The sequence below is a fragment of the Pseudophryne corroboree genome, chromosome 6 (genome assembly GCF_028390025.1).
Source record: "Pseudophryne corroboree isolate aPseCor3 chromosome 6, aPseCor3.hap2, whole genome shotgun sequence".
NCBI classification, from domain to species: domain Eukaryota; kingdom Metazoa; phylum Chordata; class Amphibia; order Anura; family Myobatrachidae; genus Pseudophryne; species Pseudophryne corroboree.
Window position 1 is genome coordinate 637,428,563 of NC_086449.1, and position 6,284 is coordinate 637,434,846.

Sequence of the window (6,284 nt, forward strand, 5' to 3'; positions counted from 1 at the left end):
GAATAACTGCATCCGGAATGCCCTTTTCCGCTAGGATCCGGCGTTAAACCGCCATGCCGTCAAATGCAGCCGCGGTAAATTTTGGAACAGACAGGGCCCCTGTTGCAACATGTCCTGTCTGAGAGGCAGAAGCCCTGAGTCCTCTGAGAGCATTTCCTGCAGCTCCGGGTACCGAGTCCTTCTTGGCCAATTCGGAGCAAAGAATATTGTTTACACTCCTCCTTTTATTACAATTCTCAGCCCTTGGGTATGAGAGGAAGAGGAGGGAATACAGAGACCGACTGGAACACCCACGGTGTTACTAGTGCGACCACAGCTATCACCTGAGGGTCCCTTGACCCGGCGTAAAACCTTTTTTAGCTTTTTATTGAGGTGGGACGCCATCTAGTCCACCTTAGGCAGTTCCCATCAATTTGCAAACTGCGTGAAGACTTCCTTATGAAGTCCCCACTTTCCCGGGTGGAGGTCGTGCCTGCTGAGGAAGTCTGCTTCCCAGTTGTCCACTCCCGGAATGAACACTGCTGACAGTGCGCTTACTTGATTCTCCGCCCAGCGAAGAATTCTGGTGGCTTCTACTCTCGCCACCCTGCTCCTTGTGCCGCCTTGGCGGTTTACATGAACCCCTGCGGTCTGACTGGATCAGAACCGGTTGGTCGCAAAGCAGGATCTCCGCTTGACTTAGGGCGTTGTATATGGCCCTTAGTTCCAGGATATGGGTGTGAAGGCAAGTCTGTTGACTTGACCACAGACCTTGGAAATTTCTTCCCTTTGTAACTGCCCCCCACCCTCGGAGGCTTGCATCCGTGGTCACCAGGATCCAGTCCTGAATGCCGAATCTGCGGCCCTCGAGAAGGTGAGCACTCTGCAGCCACCACAGGAGAGACACCCTGGCCCTGGGGGATAGGGTGATTAACCGATGCCTCTGAAGAGGTGATCCGGACCACTTGTCCAGTAAGTCCCATTGGAAAGTCCTCGCATGGAACCTGCCTAATGGGATGGCCTCGTATGATGCCACCATCCTTCCCAGGACTCGAGTGCAGTGATGCACTTACACCTGTTTTGGTTTTAATAGATTGCTGACCAGTGTCATGAGCTCCTGAGCTCTCTCTATCGGGAGATAAACCCTTTTCTGGTCTGTGTCTAGGATCGTGCCTAGGAGAGGCAGATGAGCTGTAGGAACCAACTGCGACTTTGGAATATATAGAATCCAGCCGTGTTGCCGTTACACTTCCAGAGAAAGTGTTACGCTGTTCAGCAACTGCTCTCTTGATCTCGCTTTTATGAGGAGATCGTCCAAGTACATGATAATAGTGACACCTTGCTTCCGCAAGAGCACAATCATATCCGCCAATACCATGGTGAATATTCTCGGGGCCGTGGAGAGACCAAACGGCAACATCTGAAATTGGTAATGACAATACCGTACCGCAATTCTGAGGTACGCCTAATGAGGTGGATAAATGGGGACCTGAAGGTATGCATCCCTTATGTCCCGGTTCACAATAAAGTCTCCCCCTTTTTAGGCTTGCACTGACCGCTCTTAGCGATTCCATCGTGAACTTGAACCTTCTCAGGTATATGTTCAGGGATTTTTAATTCAATATGGGTCTGACCGAACCGTCTGGTTTCGGGATTACAACATGGTCTAATAATAACACCCTCTTGTTGAAGGAGGGGACCCTTGACCACCACTTGTTAAAGATACAATTTGTGAATTGCAGTTAACACTGGCTCCCTCTCTTGGGGGTAAGCCCGCAGGGCCGTCGGTGAGGGGGCATCTTCTCACAGTCCAGCTTGTATCCCTGAGACACAATATCTATTGCCCAGGGATCGAACTGGGAGTGAACCCACTTGTGGCTGAACTTACGAAGGCGTGTCCCCACCGGGCCTAGCTCCGCCTGTGGAGCCCCAGCGACATTGGTGGATTTTTGTAGGGGCCGGGGAGGACTTCTGTTCCTGGGAACTAGCTGCCCGGCTCTGACAAGAAAGGACGCACCTCAGACTTTCTTGTTTCTTTATTCGAAAGGCTGCATTTAATAATGCCGTGCTTTCTTAGGCTGTGCAGGAATATAAGGCAAACTAGCAGAATTACCAGCTATAGCTGTGGAGACCAGGCCCGAGAACCCTTCTCCACACAATCCTCAGCCTTCCATATGCCTCTTAAGTCGGCATCATCTGTCCAATGCATATTCTACAGGACACGTCAAACAGAGATCGACATAGCTTTGACTCTAGGACCCAGTATACTCATGTCTCTTTGGGCATGCTTTATAACTATATATCTATCACTTAAGACAGCATCTTTAATATATTTATATTGCATACTAGGGTCTCATCTCTGCTGATAAGGTACCTGTCCACGCTGCCACAGCGCTATAAACCCATGCCGACACCATCGCCGGTCTGGGTAGTATACTAGAATGTGCACGCTATCTGCAGGTTCCCTGAGAATAGCAAGTGCTACCGTCTGTGCAAACAGGACACCCCAGGGGAAGATTCTCAACATATCCTGGCTCTAGTGGGGAAAGGATACAGCCTGAGAATTCTCTTGTGGGAAGCTGCCGTCTCTTGTCTGGAGATTCCCGCTCTTTTTCCTCATGAGAGGAGGGAAATTTACCTCAGCTTTCTTCCCCTTAAACATGTGTACTCTCGTGTCAGGGACAGATGAGTCATCAGTGATATGCAAATCATCTTTTATTTCAATAATCATATATTGAATACCTTCTAGCCATCTTGGCTGTAACTTTGCATTATCTTAGTCGACAGTGGAGTTAAACTCCATGTCGATACCAGTGTTTGTTATTATGGATAGTGAGCATTGAGAGACTCTGAAAGTCTCTGTGACATAGGGACAGACCTGGGTAGATTTCCTGTCTGTTCCCTAACCTTATGTGCAATAAATTCAGCTTAGCACTTACACATATCCAAACAGGTGTCGGCGTTGTCGACGGAGACACCCTCTCACACACATATCCGCTCTATCACCTCCTTAGAGGAGCCTTTTACCTCAGACATGTCGACACACGCGTACCGACACACCACACACACAGGGGATGCTCTATTTGAGGACAGTTCCCCCACAAGGCCCTTTGGAGAGACAGAGAGAGAGTATGCCAGCACACACCCCAGCGCTATATAACCCAGGGATTACACTACAACTCAGTGTTTACCCAGTAGCTGCTGTATATACAAATTTTGCGCCTAAATTTATGTCCCCCCCCTCTCTTTTCACCCTTTGTGTACCAGGATACTGCCGGGGAGAGCCTAGGGAGCTTCCTTCCAGCGGAGCTGTGAAGAGAAAATGGCGCTGGTGTGCTGAGGAAGAAGGCCCGGCCCCCTCAGCGGCGGGCTTCTGTCCTGTTTCTGACTAAAAATGGCGGGGGTTTTACACATATACAGTTTTCCAGACTGTATTATGTGTATATATTGCCAAAAGGTATACTTATTGCTGCCCAGGGCGCCCCCCCCCCAGCGCCCTGCTCCCTACAGTGACCGGAGCGTGTGGTGTGCTGTGGGAGCAATGGCGCACAGCTGCGGTGCTGTGCGCTACCTTAATGAAGACCGGAGTCTTCTGCCGCCGATTTTATCTCCTTCTTCTGTCTTCTGGCTCTGCAAGGGGGACGGCGGTGCGGCTCCGGGAACGGACGATCGAGGTCAGGCCCTGTGTTCGAACCCTCTGGAGCTAATGGTGTCCAGTAGCCTAAGAAGTAGAGATGAGCGCCTGAAATTTTTCGGGTTTTGTGTTTTGGTTTTGGGTTCGGTTCCGCGGCCGTGTTTTGGGTTCGAACGCGTTTTGGCAAAACCTCACCGAATATTTTTTGTCGGATTCGGGTGTGTTTTGGATTCGGGTGTTTTTTTCAAAAAACACTAAAAAACAGCTTAAATCATAGAATTTGGGGGTCATTTTGATCCCAAAGTATTATTAACCTCAAAAACCATAATTTACACTCATTTTCAGTCTATTCTGAATACCTCACACCTCACAATATTATTTTTAGTCCTAAAATTTGCACCGAGGTCGCTGTGTGAGTAAGATAAGCGACCCTAGTGGCCGACACAAACACCGGGCCCATCTAGGAGTGGCACTGCAGTGTCACGCAGGATGTCCCTTCCAAAAAACCCTCCCCAAACAGCACATGACGCAAAGAAAAAAAGAGGCGCAATGAGGTAGCTGTGTGAGTAAGATTAGCGACCCTAGTGGCCGACACAAACACCGGGCCCATCTAGGAGTGGCACTGCAGTGTCACGCAGGATGGCCCTTCCAAAAAACCCTCCCCAAACAGCACATGACGCAAAGAAAAAAAGAGGCGCAATGAGGTAGCTGTGTGAGTAAGATTAGCGACCCTAGTGGCCGACACAAACACCGGGCCCATCTAGGAGTGGCACTGCAGTGTCACGCAGGATGTCCCTTCCAAAAAACCCTCCCCAAACAGCACATGACGCAAAGAAAAAAAGAGGCGCAATGAGGTAGCTGTGTGAGTAAGATTAGCGACCCTAGTGGCCGACACAAACACCGGGCCCATCTAGGAGTGGCACTGCAGTGTCACGCAGGATGTCCCTTCCAAAAAACCCTCCCCAAACAGCACATGACGCAAAGAAAAAAAGAGGCGCAATGAGGTAGCTGACTGTGTGAGTAAGATTAGCGACCCTAGTGGCCGACACAAACACCGGGCCCATTTAGGAGTGGCACTGCAGTGTCACGCAGGATGTCCCTTCCAAAAAACCCTCCCCAATCAGCACATGATGCAAAGAAAAAGAAAAGAAAAAAGAGGTGCAAGATGGAATTGTCCTTGGGCCCTCCCACCCACCCTTATGTTGTATAAACAAAACAGGACATGCACACTTTAACCAACCCATCATTTCAGTGACAGGGTCTGCCACACGACTGTGACTGATATGACGGGTTGGTTTGGACCCCCCCCCAAAAAAGAAGCAATTAATCTCTCCTTGCACAAACTGGCTCTACAGAGGCAAGATGTCCACCTCATCATCACCCTCCGATATATCACCGTGTACATCCCCCTCCTCACAGATTATCAATTCGTCCCCACTGGAATCCACCATCTCAGCTCCCTGTGTACTTTGTGGAGGCAATTGCTGCTGGTCAATGTCTCCGCGGAGGAATTGATTATAATTCATTTTAATGAACATCATCTTCTCCACATTTTCTGGATGTAACCTCGTACGCCGATTGCTGACAAGGTGAGCGGCGGCACTAAACACTCTTTCGGAGTACACACTTGTGGGAGGGCAACTTAGGTAGAATAAAGCCAGTTTGTGCAAGGGCCTCCAAATTGCCTCTTTTTCCTGCCAGTATAAGTACGGACTGTGTGACGTGCCTACTTGGATGCGGTCACTCATATAATCCTCCACCATTCTATCAATGTTGAGAGAATCATATGCAGTGACAGTAGACGACATGTCCGTAATCGTTGTCAGGTCCTTCAGTCCGGACCAGATGTCAGCATCAGCAGTCGCTCCAGACTGCCCTGCATCACCGCCAGCGGGTGGGCTCGGAATTCTGAGCCTTTTCCTCGCACCCCCAGTTGCGGGAGAATGTGAAGGAGGAGATGTTGACAGGTCGCGTTCCGCTTGACTTGACAATTTTGTCACCAGCAGGTCTTTCAACCCCAGCAGACTTGTGTCTGCCGGAAAGAGAGATCCAAGGTAGGCTTTAAATCTAGGATCGAGCACGGTGGCCAAAATGTAGTGCTCTGATTTCAACAGATTGACCACCCGTGAATCCTTGTTAAGCGAATTAAGGGCTCCATCCACAAGTCCCACATGCCTAGCGGAATCGCTCCGTGTTAGCTCCTCCTTCAATGTCTCCAGCTTCTTCTGCAAAAGCCTGATGAGGGGAATGACCTGACTCAGGCTGGCAGTGTCTGAACTGACTTCACGTGTGGCAAGTTCAAAGGGCATCAGAACCTTGCACAACGTTGAAATCATTCTCCACTGCGCTTGAGACAGGTGCATTCCACCTACTATATCGTGCTCAATTGTATAGGCTTGAATGGCCTTTTGCTGCTCCTCCAACCTCTGAAGCATATAGAGGGTTGAATTCCACCTCGTTACCACTTCTTGCTTCAGATGATGGCAGGGCAGGTTCAGTAGTTTTTGGTGGTGCTCCAGTCTTCTGTACGTGGTGCCTGTACGCCGCAAGTGTCCCGCAATTCTTCTGGCCACCGACAGCATCTCTTGCACGCCCCTGTCGTTTTTTAAAAAATTCTGCACCACCAAATTCAAGGTATGTGCAAAACATGGGACGTGCTGGAATTTGCCCA